The 15,031-nt window shown below is 46.3% G+C and overlaps 1 protein-coding gene across 25 annotated transcripts in view; it reads left to right on the top strand.

The window, feature by feature from the left end:
• The window catches only part of LOC112556085 (zinc finger protein 678-like), a 248,897-nt gene that overhangs the window by 119,401 nt on the left and 114,465 nt on the right, over positions 1-15,031 (top strand). The window contains exon 1 of one of the 25 annotated variants that reach the window (XM_025224712.1): positions 4,906-5,409. The exons of the other annotated variants lie outside the window; for them this stretch is intronic. The gene's annotated coding sequence lies outside the window, so the exon portion shown is untranslated. Of the gene's footprint in view, positions 1-4,905; positions 5,410-15,031 lie in introns of those variants that run through there. 25 annotated transcript variants of the gene reach the window in all.

The following is a 15,031-nucleotide window of genomic DNA, read 5'->3' on the forward strand; positions in this document are numbered from 1 at the left end:
TGTTCACACTGCTGTACCTTCTCTCTCTCTCTGTCTCACAGAGGAATTAGTGGATTGCTGGGAAATAGCAAAATAACCCAAGACTAGTTTTGAGGGCGTGGTGTGCAGCTCGTGTCGGGTAGTGTCGTTTGTTTTGAAGACCCGAGAGTTAATTACACGGGTTCACAAGCTTACTGAACAGTCGCTGGTCGCCTTCCTTCTCTGTCTGACCTGCTGACGTCACAGTGCACTCCTGTCGTCCACTCGGTAACGGGCTTGCGTGAAGGATTGATGTCGGTGCCAGGTGTCTCAGATTTGTGCGAGGCGGGCAAAAGAAACCTTTGATTTTTAATTACATAAATCGTCTTTGGTAGGACAGTTTTTAATTATCTGTAACTAATGGCATTCTCATTGAGGTGTCCCGGATGGACTAGTGGAAAATGTGTTGTTGAGTGTTTGGTGAAAAATATTGTCTTTGAGCTCGCAATGCTCAAGCCTTGGGGGGCAACTGGACGAGAAGCCTGTTTAGCTCTCACTTTAGTCCATCAGCAAGAAAAAAAAAAGAGTAAATTTTGAACTTCAATGTTATGAACAATTACGGCGACTTTGACTTCAAGTAGTGAGTCTTTGGTGTCACGGCTAAAACTGAGTTCTGAGTTTGTTGACAAGGCTGTCAGACTTACCGTTGCTATGGGTTACCTGCTCAGTTCTGTGATGTTCGGCATTACTTCCGACTTGCAAGAGAGATCATGAGTAGCACTGAATAAATTTCAAACTCTTTCGTGTCCCAGCCACACAAGTCTTTGAGTTTATAGACAGACAATGAAAGTAATTGATTTAAATGCTGTGTCTGTAGGCTTTAGTAGCAGATTATTTTATTTCACCATGGTGTGACATAAAATGAACAGTCACACCGTGCGAGAGCAGTGAAAGGTGAGAGGAAGAACGTGCACAGAGGTCGTCTGCAGGGCTAAATATAGAAGCGTGTGCACTACACCCTAACTGCTGAAGTGTGGCACTGGTAGGCTGCCAGCTCACCTTTTTGTCCTGTTATGTCTGTCGTGGGTAACCTGAGGCCAGGTGAGCCACACACGTGCGCACACACCCACAAACGCGGTGGCTCAGACATCCACTGGCTCACCGACATAAAGACACGCACACACGCACACACATGCCTGTACTTGTGGTGTTAAGGGGGGAATAGTTTTTTTTTTCCCAGCTACATAATATTTCTAAACCTTTACAGTTCATTCTATAATTGTATAGAGTGCATTCTATAGCTAGAGAAAGAGAGAGAGATGTGCTACAACTGAAGCGTTTCATTGATGAGTTGCTATTCAAATCATTTCATACATACAATCCAGTTGTATAGCTATAGAATACCTTCTAGCCATACAATTTAATTTATATTATGCAGTTTAAATTGTGTCCGGCATTTGACAAGTGATGTAGGTGGAAAAGTCAGGCAATCTTGGCGGCCCATTTCCCCATTTGGCGCCCACTTGTGTACACACGCACACGGCGGCTGCGGAAGGTGGGGCGGTGGAGGAGAGAGAGAAGGGGGGGAAGTGTTTGGCTACGCTTGACCGCAACGTGCATGCGATAGAAGGTGTATCAGTTTCCTTTTTATTGTTTTCGGATATGTGCAGCGATACCGAACCTGGACAACTGGAAAAAAAGAGAGAGAGGCTGTTCCAAAAAAAAAAAAAAAGGGCGGCAGATCGTCTGAAGGGAGACCTCATCTAGGCAACGCCCTTGTTGCTGTAAACGGCGGGTTCAGGTGGGCCATCCGAAGTTCAGGAGAGATGGCTGAAGATAGCACGTAAAGAGGAAATATGCCGAGAAACTCGACTCCTCCTCTTTTGACAAAGCGTGTGTGCCCTCCCACCTCCTTTCTCTCCCTACTTTCTGCTGCTGAGACCAGCAGGCAGCGTGCATACACGTGCGCTCTTTCTCCCTCCCCTGCTTCTCTCTCTCTCCGTTACAGAGAGGAAGTAAAAGTGACCTCACAGACTGTCGTGTGAGGGAGAGACGGAGGAGGTAGAAGTGACCTTACAGACTGTCGTTTGTGTCCACGTGTACTCATGGTCTCGGGACCTGTTTGTTATCCTCCCCACCCCTCCTACCCACCACTCTATTGTGAAGCTGTCGTCCACACTCGCCGTTATTGCGGCTGGCATTCAGTGAAGGGTTGCGAGGACCTTTGAACAAGACAGTTCGCTAGCTGGAGCAGTCAGCCCCGCGATAACACGCACCCGAGATAACAAGCAGGCAGGTCAGGGGTATGCTGCGGTGTGCACTGCCCGTTGTGGTATCCCACAGACGCTGCACACCTGGTCTTTCGCTGAACATAATCCACGACTGTGATATGCATACTGGTCACACATGAAATTATACTTGTAGTCCATATAGTCACCTCGTTAGCCACAGCCAAGTCACTTGACCCAGTGAGCCGGTGTAAAATAGCTGAGTAGTCTGGAGCTCATTTATTAGCAGCACGACATTGCCCGAATTCTTCAGCATAACCTGGCTGATTGTATGTCTGTACACGCGTAACCAACGGGCTGCTCTGCACAATACATGTAATGAAGGGTTGAGACTTGCTATGGCAGCACAACCGTGGGTTACACTACTGCTTGCGGTACATACAAGTCTTCTGTAGTGACCTTGTTATGTTTGTTTTGTTTTACTTTGTTGTTTTGTTTTGCTCTGCTGGTGACGGATAAAATAATGAGGTCCACGATGTCCTGATACTAAAACATTTGGAGTGATGTACTGTTGTCAGTGAGGCGTGACCGCACGTGTTCTGGGGGTTGTGTAAAGAAGAGACCGGAGCGCCAGGAGCAGAAACACCTGCCACAGTTACACAAATACCGACGCTAACTATTATTAATACGCTGTTTACTTTACTGATGTCTTGCAATAACATCAGTTACGAACAATACCAGCGAGCGAGGAGGAGGGAAGGGATAATATAATTATGGTGCCAGATGTTTTTGTGTTTGTCCTCTCTTTTATGTCTCTCCGCCGCTCTCTTTCTCGCTTACACATACATTCTCTGTCATATACTTGTTTTACACAAACATGCTTACACACACCCAGCGCGCTTATTCTCATAAACTCTATCACACACAGACACACAAACAAACGGTACGCACACAGACATATATATACTCAGATGTCATCGCCCCTGGAAGTATAGTCTCGTGCCTCCCTAGGTGCACAGACTGTCTCTCATGTGCAGCTGCCCATGACGCCTTTTTTTATTTATTTTTTTTTGTTGGTATGTCACCGTGCCCCAGCCTGTTAATGTGTGTCCCTGCCGCACGGCTGGCTGGCTGGCTGTATGTCTGGCTGCAGTCGATAACGTGAGGAAAGTAGGTAACAACTTTTGAACCTGGAGAGGTGGAGCTTGTAACAGGCTCACCGACACGCTGTCGCACGGTGTGCACGTCCCAGTCTGCACCACCACAAGTACTGTCGTACCGTCTGTTATCTCTGGGGAACCGTCCCACACCTCCTGCTACTCACCCTCCCGCACCAAGATAATACAGCAAGAAATAGCAAGAGTTATAATCATCATTATTTTAAAAAAAAGTTGTGTTGGTGAAAGGGAAAGGACCGAATGTTTCTGTAACTAGCTTTTAATTTATGGTAATGGTAATTAAAGTCTGGCGCTCGGGGGCAGGCCGGGCATGAGGAGAAGAAGGCGCATGGTAGCTGGGGGTCCACGTGCCGGCCCGCTGGCAAGTATTATTTATGTATGACATCTGTCTGCATATTGAGTCGGCCACGACTTGTCAGTGAAACGCAGCGACATGCAGCGAGCTGCCAGTGATGGTGTCTTGTTGCCACTCCGCCGTGTGCGTGCGTGCGTGTTACACGCTGCTGTCTTGATGTGCGCGTGTGCGTGTGTCTGTGCGTGTGCTACACGCTGGTGTCTTGTTGCCACTCCGCCGTGTGCGTGTGTGTGTGTATGCTACACGTTGGTGTCTTGTTGCCACTCCGCCTTGTGCGTGTGTGCGTGTGTGCTACACGCTCTTGTGCTGAAGGCTGCGCCGCTGCCTGCTGTCAAAGGTCGGTGCCACTTTAACTCACGTTACAACATTTTGCGCCAACTTTATTTAAAAACAGTCTGCTGTTCATCTCGAGGTGATTTGCTGCCATACACGAGGCATTTCCGAGTCTGTGAGCAAGTGAGGTTGTGTTTTACGAGTAAATAATTATTTATTCGTCCGCTTTCTTGAGGTCAGGTTCATTGATGTCTTTGTCAGTAGGCCAAATTGACTTAAAAAAATTAACTTCACCTGAAGAGAAGATAGTAACATAGTGAAGATTAACTCATTTTTTAAATTTTATTTACTATTTTTCCTGTTATTATTATTGTCTACTTTAAGGTTGCAAACTCGTAGTAAAGTTCTTGATGATATTTACAACAGGAGAAACAGCCGACAGAGGAGGGAGGTGGGTAAATATTCAGAGATGTCCACTACAGCATATTAAGATTTCATGTGTGATACTCTCATTAAAACTGATAAATCTCACCCTTCCGTGATCTCAGCTCACCCCCAATATATTTTTGACAGCACGCGCTAAGGTGTAGACAACACCAAATAACACACCAGCATTTAAACAGTAAAAACAGGTAATTCCAGACAACGAATCTCAGTACAACTAATTTTTCTATATAAATATTTTTAAAAATCAAAACCCTGAGTTTGGCATACAGCTCAATGTAAAATTTTAAATTGAGTGAGAAAATAATACTTTCCAACTCTCTTTTTATGCTTGCATCTTTTGCACCCTAGGGGAAAGAAGTACGTGGCAAGCTAAACTAAAATCATTCAGTTGATTGAATTTTGAGATAATGAATTATCCAGTGTAACAAACTTGTTGTCTGGTTGAAATGGGTTGGGATATACGGAGAAGCTGCCTGTACTTATGTCTACTGACACACAGCGAAAGAGAAAAAGACTCCGCGCCCAACGTTGTGTTGAGCGCGAGACGAAGCGCCACCGCCCTGACCGTGTTTTGTGTGCCTGTGCCCTGGCAAGTGGGTTCAACTCAGGCGACTGGGGCACGGTGACCCAGCTTTAGCCACACCGCCGAGTCCCCCCCGACGAGAATCCGCTATGCATAGATAAGCACTTCCAACTGCCAGCTCTCTCTCTCCCCCTTCTCTCTCTCCTCCTGTGTGTGTGTGCGCGTGTGTACACCACTCGGGAGAACTGTTTTGTTCGTGGGGGCCAGTCAGGGGTAAAGGATATAAAAACCTAGAGGGAGGTTAAAAAGCGGGAATGAAAAAAAGTGATCGCAGTTTCCAAAAAAACTTCGTGCTCACAAAGGGGCAGAAAAAAAGCCCGAGAGGGTCGTAGAGGCAAGTGATTTTTGGGATGTCTGTCTTAAAGATCGGATGCTTTCCTGATTCAGGTAAAAAAATGTATAACTTTTTATTTTGTGTATCTACCTTGTGGTGACACTATCTGTGTAGTCAGACATCTTTTGCTTGTAGACTGGCGTTTGTTTCTAGAAAATGTGTTTGTATCTACCTAGGCGCCAGCTGGTAATATACGTGTGTGTGTGTGTGATTGTTGCTTGTGTTGTGTATCGTTAAGGGTCTTTAATGATCGGGACATATCCGTCTCACCCACCTCACCCAACAGGAACACATGACACAGGAGCCGACGGAACAAGCACTTAACACGGGCCGTCAGGCCGTGGGTTCCACTTGCTCTCCACTGAATGGGGCACGTAAAATGATTGTAGGTTTCCGTGCCATTCTCTTCGCCTTTTTTTAAAATACAGAAAAGGAGAGAAAGAAAAAAAAAAAGCTATCCAAATGCTTGAGACTGGGTATGTGAATGAAGAGCTGATTAAAAAAAAACTTAGCGAGAAGCCATTTCTTTTCGACCATTTTCTCGCCCTTTGATGCTATTGAGAAGGTGGCCGAGGGTCGCGGTGTGTGGGCTGCTTGTGGAAAGTGCACGGCTTCGCTAAGACGTAATTTTCGCTAAAGATGTCTCGAAACGGGGTAGAGGCGAACAGACCCCGAGCCACTTTTATCTAGAATGCCATCCTACACGACGGCTGAGAGAGGTTCAGAGATAATCACAGGTGAACACAGCGCTACGGGAGTCCCTTACAAAATAAAAAAGAAGAAGAAAGAAAAAGTGGCATCAGCTGCCTGTTGCGAAGGTGGATGAGATGGTGGGTAGGCCGTTAGACTGATCAGAATATGGTTATTGAACTTCATCCACTCCTTGTGTAACGATCAACCTACTCCAATTACTTTTATTTGACCTCTTGGTTTGTACAGTACATAGGTATAAAACTCGAGAGACTGTAGTATTAAGTTTAACTTTGTGGATCTGCTTTGAAAATGAAGGCCACATCAGACACACACTCTCAGTATACATATCTCACTGATCGTCAGATTGATCAGGACACACACACACAGACAGACAGATATATAGCTAGCAAGATAAATAGAGAGAGTGACGCACAGGTCGTAAACGCTTGTATAAGTGGGTCTCCTGTAGAGTGGTCCAATTTTTCAACATATGCTCTTCATTTCCCGCAGCACCTGTTCTTAAAAACCCATATTTACGTTTTAACTCCTAATGCCTTATTAATGTCGCAGTCAGTAAATGTAAAACTCTGTACTCGTATTTTCTTTTTCTTTTCAAATTTTACTCTTCACTTTATAGCTGAGTAATAGCTTTAGCTGCAAGACATATGTCATGTTTGATGGAAGAGATGATATCAAACAGCACTTGGCTATGAGTGAGGGGAAAAATAAAATTTACAGGTGGAGTGATGATGGAGGAGCGAGGTATGAATATCGGTGCCTAAAAGTTCACGTATATTATTTCTGTGTGTATTCTCTCCAACATCTAGGTTCACTTGTCTAAGATTTAAAAATGGTTTTAAAAATAAAAAGACAAAGAAATTAAAAGTTGAGGTTTGCCCTGCATGTACCACTCGGTGATTAGCGCTGCATGTCAGGTGTTTGAACCCCAGGGACTGAGCCTCTGGGCTGCAGGACTTGCAGTGGGGAGACTGCACTGAGCAGTGTGTAACTAAGCTGTGCTGAGCTGATGCGCTTTGCTTGAGTGCTTTCTCTCCTACATCACTGCACCTCCTCATCCGCTCGGCGCCAGCGCCATGTCGGCCAGTGGCAGCACGTGCTTCGTGTTATACGCTACCTTCCCATCACCAACATGCACAGATGTTGTTAACAGTCATTTGTCGACGAAATTTGTTGAACCACCTGTTCTTAAAGCGCTTGTGATCATTTTTTTTTTTTCCTTCTCTCGGTTTCTTGTACCGCCATAAGCATTTGTGGGATTGTGTTACAAAAATAGTTGTGAGGCCATGAATCCAGCAGCACAGCCCATAAAGTGGAAATGTATTCGTTCAGAATCGTTGTGATAAATGTCGGTGTGTCGAGCAAGTAATAGGTAAAATTTTAGTGGAGTATGGATCGTTGTGTTTTGTAGGATAAAACTAGTGTTCATAGTCTTTTTTCTTCTCTACTCACATTGTCTGTTTGCTCGCTTAGTTATAACGTCGACCCATCGGGAATGAGTACATTAGTCCATAAAGAATTGAAAGGGAGACCTGTTGGGAATGGATACCATAAAGGAGTGGTAAGGAAGAGGAGATGGGCACCGCTGTCCCCAAAAAAGCTGGCTCCGAGAAAATTTATGGTCTCTAACATATCCCTCCCAAAACGATATTTATTTTTTTAAACATTATTCGCGCTTTCACTTGTGCATGCACAAACTTGATTGGCTTACAACTCAAAAATGTTTACTAGTATTAAATCTAAATAAACATTCAGTGTACATAGTTTCAGCGAGCTCTTTCACGTTGTTGCATATTATTATTAGTGTGCAGCTCATTTAATGTTTTTGAGTTCTCTGTATATGCAATGTTTTTAGAGCTTCCTTTGGGAGGGACATTTGAAATGACTGACCTGTTTCTCTTTCCTAGCCCTTAAAGAGTCCTTTCGTTGTGCGAAATGTTATACAAAATTACTCCCAGAAATTTGTGACTTTCGTGAGCTGTGGAAGCATCCGCGGACACTGAGGTTGTAGTGGACACTGCTAACGTTAGTGGAGGTCCACTACCTGTGGCCCTCAAGACTGTCTCTAAATCATTACCTGCAGAAGATTTGGAAGGGGGTAGGGGTAAAGGGGTTGATCGACAGGCAGAGGGGTTGAGGAATTCGCGTTGAGAGGGTTGTTTATATGGTGACGGGCGGACACTCGCATGGTGAGGTAAGTAGCAGACTAGAGTGCAGCAGAGAGTGGTGGTGGCGGCGATGGTGGTGTTAGGGGCGCCAGCGTGTCGCTGTTGCCAATTTTCTAGGTGTTGAGGTGTACATGTTGTTTTTAGGCAGACGCCACAGCTACTTTTGTGGGTGTGTGTGTACACGCGCGTGTATGCATGCCTGTTCGAGCAGAGTAAGGTCTGGAGCCTGACATCACATTTTATACCTACAATTGTCCGCTTGAGACTCGTGGATTTGCTTTGTTCTTTTAAAACGCATTTGCAGGAAGCGTTGGACTCGTTGAGGAATAAGAGAGAAGCCTTCTCCATGCACGAAGTCTGGTGGAGTATGGGGAGCGTGGGTGTGCACGTGGTGAGGAGGGAAGGCACCGCTCCACACTGCAGGTGGGCTGAAGGACAAGATGGCTGCTGACAGCTAAACCTTAATCATGTCTGGCCACAGCGCTTGACAAAGTGGAGAGAGGCTCGTGGCGCCACAGCAAGCAACCTACAGAACTAAGGGGGACCCCGGGGGTTGGGGGTGCAGGGAACTAAGAGGGACCTCGGGGGTGGGGGTGTTCCAGGGGAATCCCCGTCACCTGCGCTGGTATGTGCCAGGACGGACGATCCCTTTAAGTCTAAGTCGTGTCATCCTGCTGTCCCGCCGGTTACCTATCGTCACCAGGTTTGGAGAGCGGACAATTTGTTTGCAGCAGAATGTCGTAAACTTTGGTGACACTCGCTAAATGGTGCAATGTAAAACAAGCAAGCTAATGGTCACACAGTATTGTGGCGGGTAGGTCAGAAGGTTAGCATTCCACCCGTAGCTAATTTATCTCAGAGTTATCTCGTTTAGTCTATACACGTGTGTGCGTATGTATTTGTAATTAGTTATCCTGTTTAAGTATTTGCGCACTGACGGAGGGCAAAGAAGGCAAAATCCAGAGTAGTGGCGAATTTCAGTGTCTGTGACATAAGTGGAGGGAAGAATGTTATCTTGAGACTCCTGGGTCATGGCGACCCTTGCGAGCACGCCAGTCGTTTCTACGTGATTTATGGCCGTCATTGTGGGAGCACCTGATGTACACGATACATACGCCTGCACAGGCAGCTCCGCTCCCTGCCGCCAGCCAGTCCAAGAAGCCTACCTCGGAGGCAACAACAGGCTTGGCGGTGATGTTCTATCAGCAGCACCCTCGTCCTACCCTCCGTCCTGTCCTGTCATCAACTTGTTCATCGGTGTCCATTCCTCGGCCGTTTCTTTTTCTGTTCAGCGTGTGTATAATGTAATGTACTGCGGTGAGGTTACAACAGCAAGGACGATAACGTTGATAACGACGCCATGTAGGCGGTAGTACTGGTGGTGACAACACATCCGTCTCGTCATTGAATTAGCAGGTGTCCTGTTAGTTGCGCAAGAAATCCTTGAAATATTGAGTGGTGCAAGCGGCAAACACTTTAGTATTACTCCAGGTTTTTGTCTGTCCTTTGTTTTGTCGATCCTTCTTGTGTCATGCCCTCTTCGCCTTCTTTTCATAGTTTCGTGTATTTATTGTGTTTTATCAGCGGTTAAATCTGACCAGTTCCTAGCGTCTGAAACATTAAGCTGTGCTGAAGGAGATCTTCCTAAGTGTCCAGTAGATAATGTTTATAACTTTTATATAGCACGCTAATATTAAAGGCTTTTAAGTAGTCAATTTAAAAAAGTTTTACACTATTGTATACAACAATTATCGCTAGGTAACAAAATTCCGGAGATAAAAACTACTTCGTTCTATGTACCCGCACCATTAAGGCAGGGTGAATAAATAATTAATAGTCATACTCGTATTTTTCTGTCAGCCTGTCTCCATTCACACACATGTGGTTAGTGTGGCGAAGTAGGTACCTAGTGTGTGAAGATCATGGGTGGGGACTGGGATCGTTCAGGTTAGTTGCACCTTACATGACTGGTCTAGCAAACTGGTCTTTGCAACAACCCTAGTTGATGACGGCGTACATGCACACATATGCAAAACACCCAGAGTAAGTAATAAACTGAATGGGTTGGTAATGAGGTGAAAAAAAGGTACGTGCCAGCACGATGAAAGACGAGGCTGTGTTATGTAACTATTGAACATTGGAGAGGACGGCGAGGTGTGACCCCGGTGGTAACATTCCACTTCCGCAGGTGACGATCGATGTGCACTTTTCACGGCAACTTTTTGTCCCAGACCTGTGCACGGCTCAGTCCCACAGGTCTTACACAAACCGGTAACAGTGGAATGGTAGTTTTGATGTATGTCTCCTCCAGATCTCTTTCTCTCTTCTGTGTCTACTTCGCATGTTTTCGTAAATTAGTGAACATGTTGTGACGGGATCGAAAAACAAACACGGATAGCACGCGGGCAAAACATTGTCGCGATTGACGAGAACTGGAGGATGTAGCATAACGATGCAGCAGCACTTGCATGGAAAGGTGCGCGAACCATTCAGGTTTGATGACACCCTCCGTGTAACTCATCGTGACCATTACCCTCAGTGTCATTGTCTCATTGACACGCGGTGTGCTTCTCACGGTCGTCACGAGGCTAACCCACTGTACTTTCATCATCGTCTTTATCTAATTAACTCGCCGTTCATTCATCGCTGCCTTCATTGAAGTGACCCTCAGTCCGCTGTCGTCTAGTTGACATTCTGTTCATTCCGCGCCATCGTCATGATATGATGACATGATGACTTGTGTGAAGGCTGCACATACAGTCGTAGAGACCACCCACGCGCGATCACCAAAGAAAGAAAAAATCTCCACATCTCCAGCATCGGACACTTTGCTCACACCTGCTTGAAGAACCGCGCAGGGGGCTACTTCAGCCACCAAAAAAAAAGTTCGAAAGTGCGGTTATAGACTTACAGCACAACCAGTAGACCAGCAGCAAGTCACGTGGTTTCCTTTTCGAAATGCATAGATGTGCATGCATAAAAAATGCTCTTTGAGTTTAGTCCATCATGGGTCGGTCTGAAGGCCAATCTTTCGGTGGGTCGGTCGTTCGTTCGGTGGGTAAATGTTCTACTCCATCCGTCTGCCTTGCTCGCCCGTCCGTTATTTGTCGTCCTTGTCGTCGGTGGGTCTTATTTGCTTCTTACTACACCTCCTGCGTGCCTTACTGGCTTTACCCTGACCCCCATTCCTCGTTGTTTCCACGCCCTGCCCCACCCTCAGTCTCCATGTTCCCACACACCTTAGTCTCCCCCCTGCCCAGTCTGTCAGGTAGTGGTGGTGAAGGACGTCGACGTCCCGTCCCCCTATCCCCCCGTGCACGTGACACCCCCTCCCCCGTGCATGTGACACCTCCCCCCTCCGTAAGGTGGAGCTACAGAGCGGAGAGAACTGTAGCTAGTGAGACCAACAAGAGTGCGAGGTGATAAGGGGATCTTGCAACGTACCACCACCAGAGAAGGCGCTGCTAGTCGTTAGCCCTAATGCTCACCAACTGTAAAATGATGGCTGCTTTATTTGCATATTTGAACACACAGCCAACACAGTCGACAAACCGATCTAGCTTTCATTCTCTGAGTGAGTCGACAGTGGTAGGGTGGGGGAGAGAGCGAGGAGGCAACAACCAAAAAAAGAGGTGTCAGAGGGTTGGGAAAGGGAGCTTTTATGGGAAAATTACATCTCGGTGCACCCTCCAAAGCCAACTTGAAATGTTATTAGTTGAAAATCACTGCTGACTCCTGAGCTTCTCAAGCATTGTCTGGAATTTGTCTGGCGTCAAGTGGATTCGGTGGTGACTGGGCCGATTATCTTTTGCTGCAGTCCCCCTCCCCAGCCCGGCCACCCCGTTGCTATTTCCCAGCCTTCAGCCCATCGGCTGGACGTGGCCCTCCTTCCACATCCACTTGCAAGCAGGTGTAAAGTTGATGCGCTAACGTGCCAGTGGAGGTAAAACACATGGCACAACCAGTTTTACACATTTTTTCCCCAACATTTTTGTCTAGTTTGCTGACTCTGAGCTCAACAGTGCATTTGATAAATTAAAGGCAGCTGTAATTCTTGATTGCTCAGTCATTGGCAGTTGCGATTACATTTTTCTTTTCATTTTATATGAGCAAAGGCATTGTATAAGTTTATTGGTATAATTAATTAACCAGAGCGGTTTTAGATTATGCAATAAATATCAGTCCATGATGTTTTTTGGATACGATCAAACACAAACAGCTAGGTGTGCTTTGTTCTTTGGGAAGGTATGCCTTTCTTCATTCCGTCTGTCTGTTTGTCCGTTCGTCTGTCTATTCTTTTTATTATTATTAGAAACTTGTCTGGGCGGGTTAATATTGTTTCTTGTGCACGCAAAGAGAGAGCGAGAGAGGAAAAACCGAGAATAAAAGGGGAGAAAAGATCAATGCGATTACAGTTCGTGACCTGATGGTTGTCTGAGTGACATCGATGACTCTTCGTCGAGAACCTCCATACCCTCCCAGCTGACGGGAAAAAGTAGTGCGGCCCTGTTTTCTGCGCGCGCACCGCGAGTGGTTACACTATTATGTCATGCGGACACCCCGCTAATAAGTCTATTTTTGTAGCCGACACCCTATTGTTGTCTGCACACAGGCTGTGGGATCGTGTAAAAATAGCCAGCGATTCTGTGACAGAGAAACAGAGAGGGTGAGAGAGTAAAAGAGCGCACGACGAGTTTCTACTGCCTGTGACAACTAGGAGTCCCTCCAGGCTGACTACTTTGTTACTATTACTAGAATGATATTTATTACTGCAATTTCTACAGTTATCTCTAGGACTCCCACCCGCTACCTCCATAATCACCGCCATTGTCTTTCTGTCTGACGCAACCCTAGCTACTAAAGCAGTTGAAAAAAAAAATCATGACAGTGAAATCGTGATAAGTATTTCTATTTTATCTGACTTCCTTTGTCAAGTTGACGATCAACACACGGATAACACAGTTTCTGATCTTAACACTGCATTATTATTCTTTCGATCGTCAGAATTGTCATCATGATGATCTGCGTCATCATCGTTATCATTCTCTTTCTCCTCATCACTGTCATCATTCCTAAATTTATTAGCAGTGGTAGCGCACATTGTTTTTCATTTTGAGAACCTTCAGTGAGACGAGATAGACAACGTGTAAATTGTAGGAAAGCTTAGTTAACCTATCCTTCTTCCCTCTTCTTTCCAGCGGTACCTCCGCCTGAAGGTAGACAAACAAATGATGCCAGTGGACGATGGACAGTAAAGACAGGAAACGCGAGTCAATATAGCTTTGTGATCATGGGTTCTTTGCATGACCGTTTGTGTCTAATGTTTTGTACATAAATTTATCTATTTTATTCTTTTGCCCTTCTTGTATCCTCTTTCTTTCACACACAAATATGCTGAGAGGAGAATTTACCACCGAAACCTGCATTTATGCTCATATATGGAAAGAAGATGCTGATGCAGACCCTTGCGCAAACAGGCAGAGACGCACTGAAGTCACGACAGTGTCACCCTGACCAGGTAGATAAGAGACGGGGACACGGGGACAGATGACTGAATTCACTTGTAGGGACGTTGTCTCGGTGTGCTCCGAGCTTGACTACCGACATATTAATGGCCATCCGTAGCTACAAGGCCAAGGACATGTTATCAGTGAGCGCTTACAGTGGAGGGAGAAAGGGGGAATCTGAAAGCGAGAGCGACGCCTTCCTCCTCCTTTTTTTAAAAAAAGGAGGGAAGGGTGGGGCTGGGAAGGTAAGTAGGTTTGTGGTGCACGACCCTCCCTCGTTACGATCCTCTGTGGGACACATAGCTCGGAGGGTTTCTCGTCACCCTACGTCACCACACCAAGCGCACTTTTCGCCAGACCACTGCGACCGCGCCGTTGACTTGGGCTCTGGTGGTGTCGTCGGTCGCAGCCCACGCGATCGGCCTTGACCCACCTCGTCACTGGCCCGAGGGTTCAGGGCGACGTCAGTTGAGGGGACTGTCACCGTGACCATTTTGGTGGCTTATTTATAACCCGTAGCACTCCACGTTTGTCGGGGGGACCTTTTAGTTAGGAGCAGCGAGAACAGAGGGAATATACGCGGGGTCAGCGTGACACAGACTTACCTTCTGTGCGCATTCTGTGTTACCGAGGTCGGCATGCCACTGGCCCCAGGATGAGCCTATCCAGGTATTGTCCTGACGCCACGCGGTAAATGCTGGAAGCAGGTTAGATATGCCAGGTTCGGGTCTGGGCCCGACATCAGCATGCGCCATCTAGATAAAAGACTGCATGTACTTTTACTTAGGTGTGTTAACCGTAACGAACTCATTTCCTTGAGTGTATGATCAGCACATTAAAAAAACAAACACATACAGCAACTTTCTATGTGTTTTTGTATACGTGCGCGCACGCGTGCATGCACGAGATAGAACGAGAGAGATAGAGAATTAAATTGGATGGAGAAGGGAGGAAGGTGGGAGAGGGGTGCCACTAGCAGGCTTCCTCTAACCCAAGGCGCTACCCCACAGCCAGCGGGGCAGGTCAGTGCTTTAAATATGTCATCGATAAGAGAATTTCCTTTGCGTTTGATTGCTCTGATTGCTTCCTCGTCTGCTTTTATAATTTCGTACATTCTTTTATAGCTCTCAGGGTAGGAGGTTGTCTTTTTTTTTTATGTAGCCCGTTCTCACCCCGAATGCTAAAACGCAAGCCCCTGGCCGCAGGCAGACGTTTCAATTGGAAATGTATTCACGCGTTGTTTGGAAGTGGCGCCCGGTCACACTGACCGCAGAGCGTGCCTGAGGTTC

Source organism: Pomacea canaliculata, linkage group LG2, assembly GCF_003073045.1.
Source record: "Pomacea canaliculata isolate SZHN2017 linkage group LG2, ASM307304v1, whole genome shotgun sequence".
NCBI classification, from domain to species: Eukaryota; Metazoa; Mollusca; class Gastropoda; order Architaenioglossa; family Ampullariidae; genus Pomacea; species Pomacea canaliculata.